At 47.8% G+C, this 18,767-nt stretch overlaps 1 long non-coding RNA gene across 5 annotated transcripts; it reads right to left on the minus strand.

Moving 5' to 3' along the window:
• Positions 1-3,039: 3,039 nt before the first annotated feature.
• On the minus strand, positions 3,040-18,678 carry LOC115273030. Of its 5 annotated transcripts, none has more exons than XR_003900632.1 (3): positions 18,410-18,678; positions 8,453-8,607; positions 3,040-3,304 (listed from the first exon to the last, which is right to left on the minus strand). It is a non-coding gene; the product is annotated as an uncharacterized LOC115273030 (long non-coding RNA). The 5 variants fall into 5 exon arrangements; XR_003900633.1 differs by lacking the exon at positions 18,410-18,678 and adding an exon at positions 18,282-18,397; XR_003900628.1 differs by lacking the exon at positions 18,410-18,678 and adding an exon at positions 14,627-15,463.
• Between the last annotated feature and the right edge of the window lie 89 nt (positions 18,679-18,767).

The following is an 18,767-nucleotide window of genomic DNA, read 5'->3' on the forward strand; positions in this document are numbered from 1 at the left end:
GCATCTCATGATCTCATCCCAAAGATGAGAAAGAAGAAAGATGGAAGGCTGGCCTCCAGATGCTCACCCTGCACAATGCTGAATGGCTTGGCCATGCCCACTGCGGGGTGTGCTGGGTACAGCTTTGGCGGAGGTGATCAGAGCTGCTGGATAGTAAGCAGGTTCACCATGGGGTTCACCTGTGTCCTTTCCAGCTCTGACGGAGGCCCCCCACCTGGGCTGTGGCAGCCGTGGCCTCAGTCATAACCAGGGACATTTCTGTGTATATTAGGCCCCATTTCCTACAGTTCATTGTAACAAGAAGCTGTAAAAAGGAAATACTCAATGCTGCCAGAGATGCGGTCAAACAGGCAGGCTTTCCCATTGCTGGTGGCAGTGGAAAGCAATTTGGCAGGATGTATGCATGCAGAGCATAATAATGTGCATCTTTGCTCCAGTAATTACACATCTGCCAATACATCTTAAGGCAGTAAGTCCAAATAAGAATAAATCTTACCTACAAATGTCTTTATTGTGACATTTTTCTAAAGAGCCAAATACATTGAAATCCCAGAGTATGGACTATTAAGTCATTAAAAATAATGTTTCATGGGCCTCTGGGTGGCTCAGTCGATTAAGCGTCTGACCTGATTTCAGCTCAGGTCATGATCCCAGGGTTATGGAATGAGCCCTGCATTGGGCTCAGCACTGAGTGTGGTACCTGCTTAAGATTCTCTCTCTCTCTTTCTCTCTGGTCCTCTCCTCCATTTGCACTCTCTCTGCCTCTCTCACATGCTCTCTAAAATTAAAAAAAATTAATACTATTTTGGAAGAATTCAGAATACCATGGAAAACCTTTTATTGTAACACTCGATGACAAAAGAACATTTTTAAATTGTCCAGATGGTGTGATGACAACTATATACGAAATTAGTGAATGAATAGTACAGGAAACTGGTGTTAATAACACTTTCTCATCACTGCAGCCCTCCCCCACACTCCAAATTCTAGCAGGCCTCCAAGGCAAGCCTTCTTAGCTCACTCTCCCACTCCTTACACCTTAGGCCCTACTCCTACCTGCAGCCTGGCAACCTGAAGCCTGGGCAAAGATTCTCTGGCATGTACACACACACACACACACACACACACACACACACACACACACACGCTCCATGTCAATGGAGAGAACATGACCTGCAATGTCAGTAGCCCGCCAGCAGGGGGCTGAGTGACAAAGCTGGGTGGAGGGCAGGGCTATATACATCTCAGAGTCCCCAGTAGCCAGAAACAGAGGCAGGGACACGGGAACGTTAAATGAATGAATGGATACATCCATAGGCCCATTTTTGACCCTCTTTGCAGCGTTAAATTGGGAGATGGGATTTTCTGGGCAGTGATGGTGGAGTCTACATGCATTAGATCCTGCCACGGAAGAACGTCCATATCCAGTGCTCTGGTCTCTGGTAGGTCACTCTAAGGGCCAATTCCATCCAACTTGCTGCGAAAGAGAGAAGCCGGGACTGGGGTTTGCCCCACACACACCACATAGCCCTGGACCTGGCTTGTCCCTCCCAGGGCCTGGGTTCCCCCAGATGTAGAATGAGGAGGTAAGATGAGCTCATTCCATGATGCTACGATCCCATTAAGGAGCACTTGAGTATGTAATGAATTCTCAACACGGAAGCTCTTCCAAACTGTGAGATATTTAAATCTTATGTTGTACATAGTAATGTGTGCAAAGAACTTAGGGTAAGAGCCTTAGAAAATTTTCTAATTAGAAAATAAGATCCTTAGAAAATCCTTAGAGATAAGGAGTGAGCGAACACTGGAAATCAGCTTCTTGTTATCTTTTCAGTAAGATAATAATGCGAAGTCTGATTCCCAGGCCTGCCTGTGGCGAGCGCGTGCGCGTGCACGCGCACACACACACGCACACTCACACATTCGTACACGATGCATACTCTCTCACACACACACCCATATACATTTCCCATCATCACCTCTGCTCCCACCCCACAAATGACTGTATTGTAAGTGCACACGGAAAATGTTTAGGAATGAGACCAGCCACCGAAACTTAAAAGGAAAAGATGAATCTTGGGTCTGAATAAGGAGGAAATGACACTGGGGAAGTGGAGGCAACAAGCTCCCTGGGGGGTTTAAAATAGATCAAAGTCTGGGCTATTTTTGTCTTTCTGGGGCGGGAAGCATTCAGGGGTGACAGGACTGACTTTTTGCCCAGAACACTTACTAAGGGCAAAGAGGCAGCCTGGCACTGCTCTCTGTTGCCTAAACTGGTGGCCTCAACCACCAGGGCAGGGTCTGTACAAAGGCACTTCTTTCAAGGACTGCAAGTAACATACCAATCTCTTAACCTGAGCTACTTCTCACTGAGGACCAACCTCAGGTCAAGTATGGAGCCAAAGATCGAAAACACATTGTTTATTTAATCTGTACAGAAACTGCCAGGTCAATAGTATTATGCCCACTTTGTAGAGAAGACCACTGAGGCAGAGAGCAGATTAACAAGGTACCCATACCATATAGCTAATTAGGGGCCAAGCCTATGGAGTCAGAGGCCAGCTCTTTTCTCTTCTCAGATGGCCTTGCCATCCCCTTTCATCCCGAAGGGTTGGGAGGGGCATGGAAGGATGGCCAACATTCCTCAGAAGAGGAGAAAACATTTCCTGAGGTCACAGCTCTGCCTTTAAGTCTTGCTCCATGTTCAAGCCCAGCCGCTCTGGAGGTTTCCTCTCCACTTTGGGCTGACCTGGCATTTCGACAGCAATCTCTTTTAATAGTTCCTAAAGGGTGTGGCCTGGGTCTGGTGGTTTGATCTTGCTCCAGATTAGAACTATGGTCAATGGAAGTCCTGTGTTCTGGTGTACGCAATTCTCATGGATGACATCCATGGGTGGTAACATCATATTTGTGTCTGATTTGCCTACGTATGCAATCTTCTGTTCTCAAGAGTTCTTCCTTGTGTAATTTAGAATCCTAGACTTTAATTGTAGGGCTTTAGTCTGGCAGGGGTGGGGAGCATCAAGGGTTGTCTTTAGATGGGGTTGTTTATGTGTTTATTAGCCAAATATACTCTAATTTACATGAATGGCATATGTTTCTTTCCTTCCGTTCCTGGATCTCCACATCCCTGAACGCCTGGGTCCACACCCATCTTCATCAACACCTAGGTTCTCTAGCGAAGGAGTTCATGGGAGTTCTTGGACCCAGAGTCTGGAACCATGGCTTTGAGTTCTAGCTCTGAGCTCCATTCAGTGTCTGACTTTGGATAAGTCATGCTGTTCTCTGGACCTTGGCTTCCCACCTATGAAACATAAGGGATAAAGGAGGTCATGTATGAAAATGCTCTTGAAGACCAGAGGCTGCAGGGAATCTTCTGGGGGCTTGGAAAACAGAACTCTCTGGGGGTGTCCCACAGAGTTCCATCCGGGGCACCTGAGAATCTGAGTTTCTAACAAGCCCCGGGATGCTGCTGTTTCAGAGTCCACACCTGGTGAATGTCTGCCTAGGAGTGAAGGGACACGCTGTGACAGGTTCACTGTGGGACGCAGGGCAGGGTCTCCACCCTTCACCACCACCCGCACACTTTAGGGCAGTGTTTCCTCCCCCCTGATAAGTATCATCTGTGGAGCTCGTGCAAAAACAAAACAAAACCGATTCTTCGGCACCAACCCAGACCTACCAACAGGTTCCAAGGGAGAGGCCTGGTAATCTGTATTAGAACAAGCCCTCTGGCCAATCTCGCGATCAAGATGGTTGGGCAATGTTGTAGCTTAACCGCTAGTTCTAGACACAAAGACTTTCTGTGAAAGCAAATGGCCCATGTCCCCTCCAAGTGGGGACATGGATAATAAGCGACAGCCTCTATTCCACAGGAGGTATCCCCCAGCATGCTAGCGGATTCCTTGTAAGGCATGCAAGCTAGACTTCAGGGCTTTCCGATGGTCTCAGGACAAGTGTCAGAGAAGAAAGGGGACCTGAGTGGATTTCTGTGTGCTCCTCATCACCAAAAGAAACCTGCCGAGGCAACATGCTCATTCACTTTTACACAGGCAGCTGTGTCCCCTCTCCGGCCCTCAAAGTTCCCCATACCAAGGAGACAATAGCACGCCTTGCGGCAATGGTTCCCATTCTGGCTGCACATCAGATTTGCCCTCCCCTGTACGTGTGGCCGAGCGTGGCTCCAGATGGATCAAGTCAGACACATAAGAGGGGGATGAAATTACAATCTGTGGCGCTCCACAGATGACCAATTTGCAGCTGGCCCTGCATTAAAGGGAAGATGTGGCACAGCTGACACCCTCACCCCTGCACACCTTCCCAGGGTCTCACCCCTGGTCCCCCTGCATGCCCATCCAAAGGCATGGTTACAAACCACACGGCATGTTCAACGTGAAGACTCTTCTTTAAAATAAAGCCTCATTAAGTGATGTCTTTAAATTCTGATCTTTTTGAAAAGATGCTCACCATCACTAATCATTCAGGAAATGCAAAGCAAACCACAGTGAGGTACCATTGCACTCCCATCAGGATGGCTACTATTAAAATTGTTTTTGAAAAAAAGAACAAGTGCTGGTGAGGATATGGGGAAGTTGGAGGCCTTAAGCACTGTCAGTGCAATGTCAGGTGATGCAGCTACTGTGAAAACCACACAGCAGCTCCTCAAAATATTATAAATAGAGCCACCATACAATCCAGCAATCCCACTTCTGGGTTTATACCCAAGAGAAATGAAAACAAGATCTTGAACAGCTATCTGCACATTCATGTTCATAGCAGCACTGTTCATAAGAGCCAAAAGGTGAAAACAACCCAAATGTCCATGAATAGATGAATGGATACACAAAATATGATATATACACACAGTGGAATATTTTTCAGCCTTAAAAAAGAAGGAAATTCTGACACATGCCACAACATGGATGAACCTTGAGGATATTATGTTCAGTGCAATAAGCCAGTAACAAAAAGGCAAGCACTCATGATTCCACCTACATGAGGTACCTGGAGTCGTCAGATTCAGAGAGACAGAAAGTAGAATGAGATTTACCAGGGCCTAAGTGGAGGCAGGAATGGGGAGATATTGTTTAATGGGTGCAGGGTTTCCGTTTGGGATGCTGAAAAAGTTCTGAAGGTGGATGGTGGTGATTGTTATGCGACAGAGTGAACATACTTAATGCCACAGAATTGTGCACATAAAAATGGTTACGATGATAATTTTGTTTTTCAGTAGGCTCCATGCCCAACGTGGGGCTTGAACTTATGGCCCATGATCTACCGACTGAGCCAGCCAGGAGCCTTGGTTAAGACGATAAATTTTAAGTTTAATGTATTTAACCACAATTTTTTAATTAATCACATTAAAAAAAATCTGCTTTTTTGTGGTGACTAGGGTCTCCTCCATGATGAGGCAAATTTTATTTGAACCACGTGCAGAAGTCAGAACTAATTACAAGGCAAGTGTGGCATACATGTGCCAGTTTCAAAACAGCTCCTACCAAAGGCACCAGAGAACCCAGGAGACATTCCACCCTCTTCCCAAACACAGAAACAACGTGCGAGGGAAAAATTGTAAGTGAAGAAGGTTGGTCTCAGAAGGTCATATATCAATGCTGGGCATACATTTATACAACCGTGTTTTGCTCACTGACCCCCTCATGCTTTCATTCATTCATTCCTTCGCTGTGCAAACAATTGCCAAGCACCGGGGCAGGAAGAAGCAGGAGGAGCCCAGAGCACAGGCTCTACCTTGGTGACCTCACAGCCCAGCAGGTCCTTTTGGGGAGAAGTGGCCCAGGCTAGGGGACCAAGGAAGATGACAAGTAAGGGAGAACCAGAGACAGGAGAGGCCGCAAAAGCTCCCACAGGCTGCGCTGGAATGATTGAAGGGAAACAGATGGAGAAAGATCCCTGTGGAGCCTGATCTGGGGACCAGCCTTCCAGGAGGCTTCAGGCTGTATCTGGTGCTCTCTGCAGCCCCATCGCCCGGTACGCAGGAGGGTCCCAGCAAATGCTGTCTTGTGACGTGTTAAAACAGGACTAATTTTATGAGAAGCATAAAAGTCCCACCCAATCTGGAGCCTAGAATGAGTTTAAAAAGCATTCCAAGCTTCCCATGTCTTTTGGCCAAGGTGGAGGGTGAGGGGAGAGAGAGAGGAGGCCCTGCCCACCCACTGCGGGGTGCTGGGAGGCCTCGCTACTCATCCGAGACATTTTGGAGGGACAGCCCCTCTGCATGTCTCCCTCTTTTCTCCTTAAAATTTTTTTAATGTTTATTTATTTTTGAGAGACAGAAAAAGACAGAGCGTGTGCGGTGAGGGGCAGAGAGAGAAGACACAGAATCTGAAGCAGGTTCCAGGCTCCAAGCCTTCAGCACAGAACCCGATGTAGGGCTCGAACCCACGAACTGGGAAGATCATGACTTGAGCAGAAATAGGACACTCAACCTGCTGAGCCACCCAGACACCCCATGCCTCTCTGTCTTTCTCAGTCAGTGATGGATTGTTTTCATTTCATTCAGAATGAACAGCAAGGCTACACCGAGTCCAATTTCTGATCAGTGTCATTTCTCAGGCTTGCTCAGAGAAGACAAAATCCATTAAATTACCGGCCCGCTCCCCTATGAGAGGCACTGAGCTCCCCGTGGCAGTGAGATGGGAGCTCTTGAGGGTAAAGACTCATTTTATGTGGATCAGTGACTGGCTTATTGTAGGTGCTTAATAAATATTCAATCATAACAATCTTAATTACTGGATTACATCATGTCTGTCTTAGGGTGGGATATAAATAAATAATGCCATAATAATAATGAGGCTCTCACGGAGCCGCTGCTCAGTTTGAGTTCCCACCACTTCGCAGGCGGTTTTAATAAATTTGGGTGGATTTCATATTTCATGAAGACATATTCTGCTCACAGCAGGTAAATGTTTCTGAAGATAAGCCTTATTTAGTATTAATGCCAATAGAACTTGTCTCGGCTTATGTCCTATTCAAGGTTTAACTCAACGCAACATGGCTCTTAGTTCTCCAAGTATTTGATGGTGTCCAGCAGCATGGAGGGAGGTGGGGTTGGGTGTTCGAGGCGCAGCTCCCCGGCTGGATTTAAGAGAGATATTGCGACAGACTGTCCTTGTTGTGATCAGCCACCCCTCTCAACACCTCTAAACCATCCCCCGCTCGGAAAACAATTGCAGATACCAAAATCTTCATCCTGACACGTTAGGTAAAGAAGCAAAGTTATGTGGCAGGAGGCCGTGCGCCTTATCTGAAGGGGCAGCCTCAGCCCAAGCTCCTCCTCCCACGCTACCCAGTGGTGCCCAAGCTTCTACTAAAAAGAGCCAGAAATGCTGCGATTGTCACAAAAATCCCGTGGTCTTTATATGCTACTAACCAATCCAGATTCTTTAAAAAAAAAAAAAAAAAAACCCTCCTGAAGCCTTCTGGGCCACATCTGGCCCTGGGCTGCTCTAGGCAAATGGGAGGCTTGGTGTTAAACACCAGAGATGTGCAAGCAAAGATATATGCCGGTCGCTCTGTGAAGGCCAGGAAAGAGCCAGAAAGCACCTGTCCTAACTGCTGAGCGCCTGAGGTCTGCACTAGCTCTGTTACCTGCTCCAGCCATCATGTGACTTCCATAAATCCCTAAGACTCTCCTCCCTCTGCTGGAAAGTGAAGGATCACAAGGTTTTAGACCGTTTCTCAAAGGGCTACATTAAGAACCAGTGTCCCATAAAGCGATGGGGCACATTCTGCAGACCAGACAACACCACTGGTGCCAACAGAATGGTGACTAGTGGATGCCCAGGTAGTTGTGAGAGAGCTCCCCAAAGTCTGCCTCTGGAAGCTTCTGGAAGCCTCTGGAAGCTTCTGGAAACTTGTCTTGGGGATTTGGGATCTGAATGTCCCAGATAGGGAAGCCAGAGGGGAAATGATAACCTGCAAAGCTAGTCATCTGAGAATGCACAGATTGACCCTGGCCCCACCTTACAAGTTGCTTGCATCAGTTCCTGCCCCACTGTGGGCATCTGCTTCCTGCCGTGCGCTCTAAAACTGGACAGGAGCATGCAAATGAGCCTCCTCTGGTGGAGTTGAGGTGCCTGAAAGAGGTCTTGGCGCCCTCTTTTCCCCCAAACAGGAAATTAGATTAAAAGCATCTGAGCCGGGCAGCCCATCTGTGGTTGTGAACACCCTCCCCCTCGTTCCTGGGACCCTCTACCACAAAGGCAAGGCCTCAGGAACGTTGGGATATGCAAGGGCCCAGGAAACAGTATCTGCCCCAGACGGGGTCATCACATCCCTGGCAGCAGGAGAGTGACCTCCCCGGCCCTCGGGAGAAAGTAGACAGCTACGGGCTTTCTAGAGAAACTCCTCCTGCACCAGGGTATTTTTAGCCCCACCATCCCATACAGCCATTCCAGGGGTGTTAACATCATGGGTGAAATTAGCCACTCACCTTTGCCAGGGGAAGGTGGCTCCAGCAAGGCGAGTGGGGTGAGGGGACTGAAGGTGCCTCACTAAACCTCTGGACTCAAGTTTCCTGCAAGTTGGTCCAACTATAATCTCTTGTCAAAAGTAGGAGCAGGTTTTCTTCACCCTGGTGCAAATCATCTCAATGAAAAATGCATTATCACAAGTTTTAAAAAGGAAATGTCAACACACACATATTCTACTTATAAGACAGTACCTGTTGGTTTTAGGTATCCTTTTACCTAATGCTTAGTGATAGGACGTTACTGGGGAACTTTGTTTACATAACTGCATTTGTATAGGGTTTTTTTTTCCTTGAATATACATGTTTTTACTTGGTTACTAAACAATCTACCATAAATATTTTCTTCTATTTTAAGCTTTCAGTTTTTAAGCATAGCCTGAGCCAACCGACCTCTAAAAGTGAACATTTAATTGTTTTTGATGTGTTGTACACCTGCCAACATTTGTAGAGATGCTGGCCTCCTTGAAGTCACTTTATATCAAATACCCCTAAGTGAGGTTCCAGACAGACTGGAGTCTATCGGATGGGCCAGGCAGACCCAGGTGCCACCTCCTGTGCCACGTGGCCCGAAGGACAGTCTCAGATCTCACCCTGGCTCCCACAAGCCGCCAGACCGCCGAGTTCTCTGACTTCCCTGCAGCGTCTCTCTCCTTCCCCGGAGCTCCCACCTCCCCCTCAGCTCACCCTGACCCTCTCTTTCCTCTCTTTCTCTCCTCCCTGCCCCAGAGGATTTTCTTTTTTTTTAAAACTATACAAATTTCATATGTATACAAAAGTTGAGAAGATAGTATAGCAAATGCCCAACACCAAAAATCACGTTTTCCACCCTCCGACCCGTGTCCCCATATACTGCAATACTTACAAGTAAGTCCCTGACATCGTCTCATTTCATTCATAAATATTAGTGTAGGTCTTGCTAAACAATAAAGCTTCTTTCTTTAACATACCATGACCATGCCTAAAACATTACTGCAATCCCTGAATACCATCAAATACCCAAGCAACACTCAGATTTTTCAAGTTTTATAGATGTTTGCTATCGTTATTGGAATCGGGATCCCAATCCAGTCTAAATGTGGCATTTAATTGGTGTGTCTCTCTTTTTTTTTTTAATGTTTTCTTTTTTTTGAGAGACAGAGAGAGACAGTGTGAGCAGGGGAGGGGCAGAGAGAGAGGGAGATACAGAATCTGAAGCAGGCTCCAGGCTCCGAGCTAGCTGTCAGCACAGAGCCCGACGCGGGGCTCCAACCCACGAACCGTGAGATCATGACCCAAGCGGAAGCCGGACGCTTAACCGACTGAGCCACCCAGGTGCCCCAGTGTCTCTTTAGTGTCTTTTAATCAATTGATTCTACTGCCTCAATTTCAATGGTTTAGATGGAAAAGAAATTGGTCCCTTGCCCTGGAGAGTTTTCCATCCCCTGATTTTGCTCCTTGCTTCCTCACAGTGTCATTTAACGATTCCCTTTGTCGCCGGTATTCCTTTAATCCGGTAGTTAAATCCAGGGTTAGAGACTTGCTCTGATTTAGGCTTGGGTTTTTTGGCAAGAATATTTCATGGGCAATATGTATTTTCATAGGGGGCCCACTGAGGATTGCCATCTTCACGCACCTGCCAGGGGTTTGAAAATGATAACATTCTAGTTCTACCCTTCCCTCTTTATTAAAGAGACCTTCCTTCATCCATCCCTTGGGTCTTTGAACTATTCTGTACAGGCCGTACCGGAAAGTCAGGTGAGTTGCTCAACCCTGCTCCACTAGTTGAAAGAGTGAAGCCGTCCCCTACACCTGCCCAGGGGACCATGGAGGGTGGCTTGAGTTGTTCTTCTTTTTTTCAGTGTCATTATGAGCTCACGGGTTCAAGCAGATTCTCTGTGTTTCAGCACATCGTGGTTTTCCTTCTTACCGATAAATACAGTGTTCCGCGTGGCGCCATGTTTTCCGATATCCTCCCGGGGGAGTTGTTAGCCTGCCCACCTCTCCGTTTGACAAGGAGTTCCAGACTCTTTCTCCCACCTTTTCTGCTCCAGCTCAGAGAATGCTTACTCTTTTTACTAAGAAATCATATTTAGAGACAAAAGTCTTGGTGCAAAGGAGACTCATTGTTATTATGTTTGCTACTCTGTGACTGCCTTTTTATTAGGAAATACTTTTCTTAAAAGAAAGTTTGATATACTTTCTCTTTATATTGATTTTACCTTTGATTTCTTTATTGTTGACGTTGCACAATCTCTTTATATTGATATTCAAATACACAAGTATTGTCTCTTACTGCCCATTCTGATTTTATATCTGCGTCTGTTTTCTCTCACACCAAAACAGCTTGGCTTTCTAATGACATTAACATACTTACTAATATGCTTTATCTAGATCTATCTGCTGATTTTTCCAAGAACAGTTTAAGATTTCACTTTACAGTCAATCTGGTGTTAGGCTATGTCCTGAATATGGGTGCTAAGTCTAATCTATGTATTTTAAAATCATTGGAAATAATTCCCCTCTGTGAAACCCTTGCCACACCTACACATTAAATTCATTTGTTTCATTTTGCTCTAACTTCTAGAGACTGCCTTTTTTAAATGTTCGGACTGATCAAGCCTTACAACCTGTCAGGTACTTACATGGCTCCACATTACACCTACCAAACAAGGTTAGACTCAGGGAAGCCTAGCTCCTCCTCCTGTCCCCACACCTGTGCCTTCCCTTCCCCACAGGTAACCTTTTCTGGGCTTTTATTTCTTCTGTTGTTTTCCTTTAATATAAGCAAATACATATAAATACCCACACAGTGGGAGCCTCTTCTTTCTGAGTGAATGGATAACGTCTGGTCCCATGAGTTTCTGCCTTGTCCTGGGAACCCCGGAGAGGTGCACCTCGTTCTTTTCCACAGCTGTGCAGTGCTCAGCTCTGTGGTCCTCCACTCACCCCCTCCTCACCCAAGCTCCTGAGTTTCTCAACCAGTGCCGACCTGCTGTCGCTCTCCTACCCAACCCTGGTCCAGCCAAGGTTATCGGAATGAGGCCACGAGAGAGACATCAGCTTGTTGTACTGTCCGTGAGCAGCTCCCAGTGCTGACCCCTCATAGCCTCTTGTTTACTATTTGCAAGAGCCACGTGAAGGAATTTCCAGACTCAAGTTTGGAGAAGTCAGACCACATGCCAAAGGTCACATGGTTGGTGTTGGTAGTTCTGGGAATGGAATCCGTCTATCTCTGAGGCCGGAATCTGCAATCTTAGCCACGCAGCTACACAGACTCTCCTGGTCGTGCCTCCCCAAGTTCTGGCAGGTTCTGCCAAGCATCACAAAGGTTCCAAGGGGAAATAGGTGGCTGGATCTACCTGGCCCCTGTGACCCACATCCAAAGGCTTCCAGAAAGGTGGCAGGGCGGGTGGGAGACCACCGAGGCTGAGTGCCTCTGAATTCAAGCCCCAGCCTCATCGTCTCCTACTTAGGGAACTCTTATCTCAGCTCTCTTACCTGTAAATCTACCCCAGGGATGCAGTGACGATAAAACTTCACCTTGTGTGGGAAGCCACTCAGAAGCAGCAGTTTCCAGAAAATCACGTGGAGCAAAGTGAGGACTTGGCCTTGCTTGTCCAGTAGCAGCTCTTTCTTCCCCAGTGATGGTCCTTGGACCAGCAGGGTAAGCATTGCCTGGGAACTTGCTAGAAACACCCACTTGGAGGGAGGGCCATGGCAATCTGTGTTTCCACCAGCCCTCCAGCTGACTTGAGAAGCACTGCTCCAAGATCAAGTTGACACTCTGTGTTCTTAATGGCAGAGAGAGATGCAAGGTAGTAACGGGCCCCCTTCCCTTCAGTGCTCTCCCATTCATCCACTAGCACATGTTAAGTGTGGGGAAGAAGAAGGCAGACAAGGTAAAAGTCCTCTTGGAGCTTGCATTATGGAGAGCACATAGACAGAGCATAAAACCCATGACCAAAGAAGGAGGTGGTCCTGTTAGGGTTTAATGCCATGACAGATATAAACCAAGTGGCATGATGGAAGATGACCAGGGCTAAGAGTGAGAGTCTTTAGATGGGATGGTCAGGAAAGGCCTCTCTGAGCAAGTGACACTTGAGCTGACATTTGAATGGGGAGAAGGAAGCAGCCTTGTAAATATCAGGGACAGAGGATCAGCAGGTGCAAAGGCCCTGAGGCAGGATGGAACTCCATACATAAAAAAGAGCAAGGAGCCAGTATGGCTGGAACCAGTCTGAGAGAAGAGATTCTTATATTAGTCCATCTCTGAGGTCAAAACAATCTTACTACTCCTGGGCCAGAGATGGGTATGGAACAGTTAAGCAAAGGCCTTCCTCCTCAGCTACAGCTGGGGGACAAAGCAGGCAATGCCTGGGGGTGCAGAGCAGCAAGAGAGTGCACTTTGGCTCTGCACCCGGGCCCTGCCTTGACATCCTCTCCCCTCACAGCCCGGCTGCTCTGTGTGATCCATCCACCACCACCTCTCTGCACTGTAAGGAGAAACAATTCTTCCTGGAGGCCTTGCTTCTATGCCCACTTTAGTGATTGTGGCACCAGGAAAAATCCTCAGTCTGGGAAGACACGGTGACCAGACTTTGAGACTAGCTTTGCCATCAGTTACATAATTTGGGGCAAGAAATTTTACCTCTTTGACTTTGCTCTGCACTGCATCTGGAAATGGAGACAAGAATGATTCCCACCCCCACCCCCACGTCGAAGGGTTGTTGTGAAAATTAAAATATACTGGCCATGCGACAGTTGACCCAGTATCCTGTAGGCACTTGGAAAACGGTAACTATCCCCATTTTTCTTCACCCGAAGAAAGTTTAATTTCTTAAACTTTTACAGATAATGGAAGAATCAAATAAAAGTAATAATACTAGTGATCTAGCAATGCACAGTTCTTGCTTAACTTCTGAGCTCAGAGCAGTTGACTAAGGAGAAATTCAGATATTTTCACCCTGAGTACATCAGCCTTGATCTCAGGACAGACAGGCCTGATGGATGTAGTTGGCAGTGAGGGCCAAGGTCACCAGCCAGGCGACAAGCAGCCCAACACTGCCCAGTAGAGGTATGGTGGGAGTCACATGTGTCCTTTAAAAGAGGAAAATGAAACCTGTGAAAACAATCTGAATATTAATATTTTATCAAAGCCACGATATGCTAAGTATCCTCATATCAACACAAGATTCAATACACTATGCAACACAGAACATTACTAAGGAGATCTTTTACAAGTTTTTCTTTTTCTTTGGCACTCTTTTGGAAATCTAGAGCACATTTTTTACACTCACAGCATGTCTCAGTGTCTTAGTTCAGACTAGCAGGTTGCTCATTAGCCACACGGGTGTGGCGGTGCCTGAAGCAGACAGTCACTCAGGGGTCGGCACTTGTGACCAGTGAGCCAGTCTGTCCTGTCCCTGGGTTTGTATAGTCTTGTAAGCTAAAAATGGCTTTTACTTATTTAAATGAAACAATCAAAACAAGAATATTTTATGACATGTGAAAACGATATAAAATTCCAATCTGTGTGTCCACAAATAAAGTTTTATTGGAACACAATCATGCCCATTTGTCGACAAATCATCTCTGACCACTTTCCATGGCCCAGCTCAGCAGTTGTGACAAAGACCATCTGGCCTCTGCAGAGCTGAAAACACTTACTTTAGCCTTTTACAGAAAAAGTTTGTGGACCCGTATTTTAGAGAGTAGGGCACATCTCCCCCAGCTTCTCCTGACTCTAGACTTCCAGATCATTCCCTGTGGAGAGGGGACTTACACAGACTCCAGATGCACTGGCGGTCAGCCTCTCAGCTGGCCACCATGATTTTTTTGGTGTTTGGTAACATTTTCATAAACTGGGCTTTCTTCATTTCACAGCACAGGTTCTATTTCTTACATCGAAATCTTTCGATGGAAAGTCCTAAGCAAAGAATTCTGAAGGAAAGGGCTTAAGGAGAGCCTCCCCACCCCCCCACCCCCGCCCCAACCCAGGGGACTCTCAGGTGACTATGATACCACCGTTCTGCACCGGGCTGGTGAGGCCAGGAGAGCAGCAACCCCGGGTGGGAGAGGGCTGGGCCTGTGCACCAGCAGACTTAGCCAGTGGCCTGTTTTTCAGCTGTGGGCTGTAAACAGGGTCCCCACACACACCTCGATAAATCCAATCCCTCCGAGCTAGGCACCAGACACGCATTATCAGGTAACGTCCTGTCACAAAGGAGTTAAGCCAGAGTTCCCGGTAGGAAAATCCATCTGAAGGGAGGGGTCTGACTGCTCAGGCGCCTCAGCAGGTGAGCAGCTCTGTGGGGCCTGAGCTCCAGAGAATTCTCCCACAGTGACGTCCCATCCTGCCATCAGCCCTGAGGATACACTTTAACTAGGCCAACACTGAGGTACAGAATCCCTTCGGTTCCCATAACAAATCAGTAGCTAAGGAGGTGCCCTGGCCAGACTTTGCTCTCTTGTCAGGGAGAAGCAAGGAAAACAGGTGGATGGAAGGAAGCCATGTGCCCTGGACTTGGGCTGGGAGAGTGCTTATGTTGGGGGTTGGGGGGAGGGGGACGGGTGCAACAAAGATATGCAGACTAGACAGGCAGACAGACAAACCCTCATCTGCATCCTTGGTGCCAGTTTTGGCTGAATGACACCCAGGATCTTTGCAAGCCTCAGTTTGCTCATCTGTAAAGAACAAGTATGAACTGATGTCACACTAGGATAGCGCGAGGATTTAGTGAAAGAATGCACAGATGGTGCCTGGCACATTGTGCATGTTCAGGAAATACTGGCTCCCTTATGGTATCTTTGCTTAGCTCCCTGACAGGTAGCAGTCCATGGGGCTAGAGCAAAATGGTGTCAGGCCCGAAGATAGAGCATACAGTGTATGGGTTAATTGGTTAATTTAGGTAGAGACTCAGAATAGTACAGGGCACTGAGCAAAGGTTTTCTAAGTGTTAGCTAGCATTATTATTTTGTTGTTATTATTAAGCCCAGGAAATGTTCCACCCTTCTGAAGAAGTTTCTGTGAACAACTAAAGAGGGCTGAGAAGGGGCACCTGCGTGGGTCAGTCGGTTAAGTATCCAATTTCGCCTCAGGTCACGATCTCACAGTTCATGAGTTTGAACCCCACATCGGGCTCTGTGCTGACAGCTTAGAGCCTGGAGCCTGCTTCAGATTCTGTGTCTCCCTCTCTCTCTGCCCCTCCCCCACTCACACTCAGTCTTTCTCTCTCTCTCTTTCAAAAATAAATAAACATTAAAAAATTTTTAAAAAAAAGAAGAAAGCTGAACACTAGTGAAGGAAACCTCCTGACAAGCAGTCCAAGGTAAGCATAAAGGTGGAAGAAATGAGGGAATTGCCTCAGGTCATTTGCAGGGATGTCAACCTCAAACACTCAGAACCAGAAATTCTACACTGCCCTCATTACCAGCTTTGGAGCATTTCTGAAAAACACAGAGGCAGACCAGGCTCATTCTGATGCAGAGTTACGTCAGTAAGCATCATGTGTGCCCAGGCAAGAGCAAGGCCATTCTCACCCATGCAGTTGGGCAGCTGGGCGCCTCCCACAAGGTCCCAGAGGCTCTGCTGAGAGTGGGAGCTGGCGACATCACTGTAAGGACGGGGTGCCGTCGCACCCCGCCTGAGGACAGCTTTATTTATGCTCTTGCAGAATGTACACGCAGGCCTTGTTTTCCTGGCCGATTATCGAGCCAGCTCACATAGTGTCCGTGGTTCTACATTTAGAATTGTGTCTTCATTCACATTCTTTCCACGCAGCTCACGGCTCCTGGACTGGAAGAGAGTGGTCACTTTTGCCTGGGCCCGTCCCCTGGGAAGATGCCAGCTCACCTCGAGCTCCTGGTCCAGAGCATGGGCCGAGTCCTCTGGCTGTGCTCTGTGTTGGGGTGGTCCCCACCGGTGTGCCCACCGTGACCGGACCCGATGTAGAATCCATGGCCCAGGACAGGTAGCGCCCATTTTGGGGAAATCGGATTCCACAGCGGTCCGCTGTGGTCAGGCTAGCCAGATGGGGGCCCCGGCCACGCTCTGAGGGCTCTTGCTCCCAGCCACTGTCCTGCCCCCTGAAAGCCCCCTGGGTCACTCTTGTGCCTTTCTTTTCTCAAGCAGCCACTTGAAGCCAACACCTCCAGGTCCTGCCACACCACAAAGTTCCTTGCTCCTAAGACTCCATGCCAGACACGCAGTCCTGCTCTCCACCTGGGAGGAATTAAAAGTAAGCTGGGCAAGAACCACGCTGAGAAGCAGGAAGAAAGCGGGTTAAAAAGACCAGGGCCCTGCTGAATGGTTTTGCCTCCTGTTACTCACACCCCAAAGCAAACCTCCCCATAAAATGAGAGTTCGTGATGCAGCCCTCCCTGAAATCCGGAACGAAATGATCTGGGTCATACACACATAGCACGCGGACCGGCTATGAATGTGTAACATGGGGAAACAAATGAGCAAGAACATCAAACCCACGATTTTGCGGGTATGGTTATTAACCACAAAGCTCTGTTTTTTTAAGTGGATTTCAATTCTCTTATAAGATATAAGATAAGATATAATTCTCTTATAAAATATAGCAAGTAAGTGATGGTACGGATGGCCGAAGGTGTGGCAAAAATCATCAAAACAAATGACTAACATTTGAGAAGCTTTGCCATATACAAGCACATACATGTACATGAATGGATTTGATCCTCATATCAACAGAACATAGGCAGTCTGTCCATCTTAAAGATGAATCAACTGAGGCACAGAGAGGTTAAGGGAGTTGGGTGGTGTCAAATAGCTAGGAAATACAAGAGGCCAGGACCCTGAGTCTTTTGTGTTGTGCTGTGTTGTAGTGTTTTGTTTTGTTTAGTTTTGTTTTGTTTTGTTTTGTTTTGTTTTGTTTTGTTTTAATGCTGGCTCATATCTAAAGTTGATTCTTTTCCTTGGCCAGGTTGGCTAGTGTTGGTTTTGGCAAGCAGGGGAGGCGGGAGGGGTGGGTAAAATCCAGGGGCTCACTTTGAGCCTCCCTCAGTCTATCTCTGAGTACTGATTGGTGAGCAGATGTGAAGTCAGGTCTTAAGTTCTCAGGGCAAATGGCAAATTTTGAGGCTCCAGGGAGGAAAGGGGGCTGGATAACCCTGCTCTTAGTGGTCAGACCCTTCCATCTGCAGGGCAACATGGAGCCATTCTTTCTGACTTAGTTCCAACTGAAGTTTCACAGAGCCGCGTCCCTGTGACCCTGGCCACCCGCAGATTCAAGGCTGGAGGTGGTGCCAGGCCCTGAGTTAAGGCTGGGACAGAGGTTGCTGGCTGTGAGGAGCCCACAGGGGTGGGGTGGACGGGAGGCAGTCCACAAATAGATACAGAGATACAATGCGGCGCAGACTTTCAGGGGCTTTGAGTACCTCATATAGTGGGGCACCTGGTGGGAACCAGCACCTGGGGTTCCCCAGGTCATGGGCAGGGGAGCATGAGAAAGCGCTCTTGGAAAGAAAGACAAAAGCTCTTTCTTGCTTTAAATCCTAATAGTGAGCAGGCTGTCACAGGGCCAACTTGGGGAGGCTAAGAGGGGGGCTCCCAAGTGTTGGAACGGCATGAGCAAAGGCATAGGGGTTGGAAGATGTCTAGGGGTCTGTAGGCAGTTTGGAGAGCAGGCAACCCCAGGCCAAGACAGAACGTGGCCATTGGGCCAGCCCCTCCCAGAGACGGAGGAGTGGGGGAGCTCTCGGCTGCTGAACAAGACCTGTCCACTAGCACTTGGACCTTGCACACAATGGGGCCTGCCCCGGCCAGGCTCACCAAGTGGGCACTTACCTTGCCTCTTCCCTGATCATTTCCATCTTTCTGACACTCTCTCCCTGAAATCCCAGCCTGGCCGTCCCCCAGCCTGCAGCTGGGCGTGTTATTTTGCTCCAAAAGCACAGCGGAGCGCGGCTCCTTACTTGAGGAATGTGGGCTGCGGTCCTCCAAGGCGAGGCGATGATGAAACGGGCTATTTCTGCCCCAGGACATTAGCAGGCCTCCGGGCGCTGGCTCCAAGGCACACACTACACCGTGCTTTTAACGTTTCCCTAGACCAGTGTTTTCCTTCGCACCTTGGGATCTTTGTATCTGAATCTAGGTGCTGAAATAGCTTTAGAATCCATTCTGGATTGAAGCTGGAGTCAGGGTTAGGGTCCAGCTCAGCGGCAAGCAATTTCTCACTCCCCAAGTTATCTATTACCAGTGGCCGATCTGGATGTAAAAATAGCTGCTGAGGCTGTTTGTTTAATCTGACTGTTACTTGACACCACGCGGTGC

This window comes from Suricata suricatta, chromosome 2 (assembly GCF_006229205.1).
Source record: "Suricata suricatta isolate VVHF042 chromosome 2, meerkat_22Aug2017_6uvM2_HiC, whole genome shotgun sequence".
NCBI classification, from domain to species: Eukaryota; Metazoa; Chordata; class Mammalia; order Carnivora; family Herpestidae; genus Suricata; species Suricata suricatta.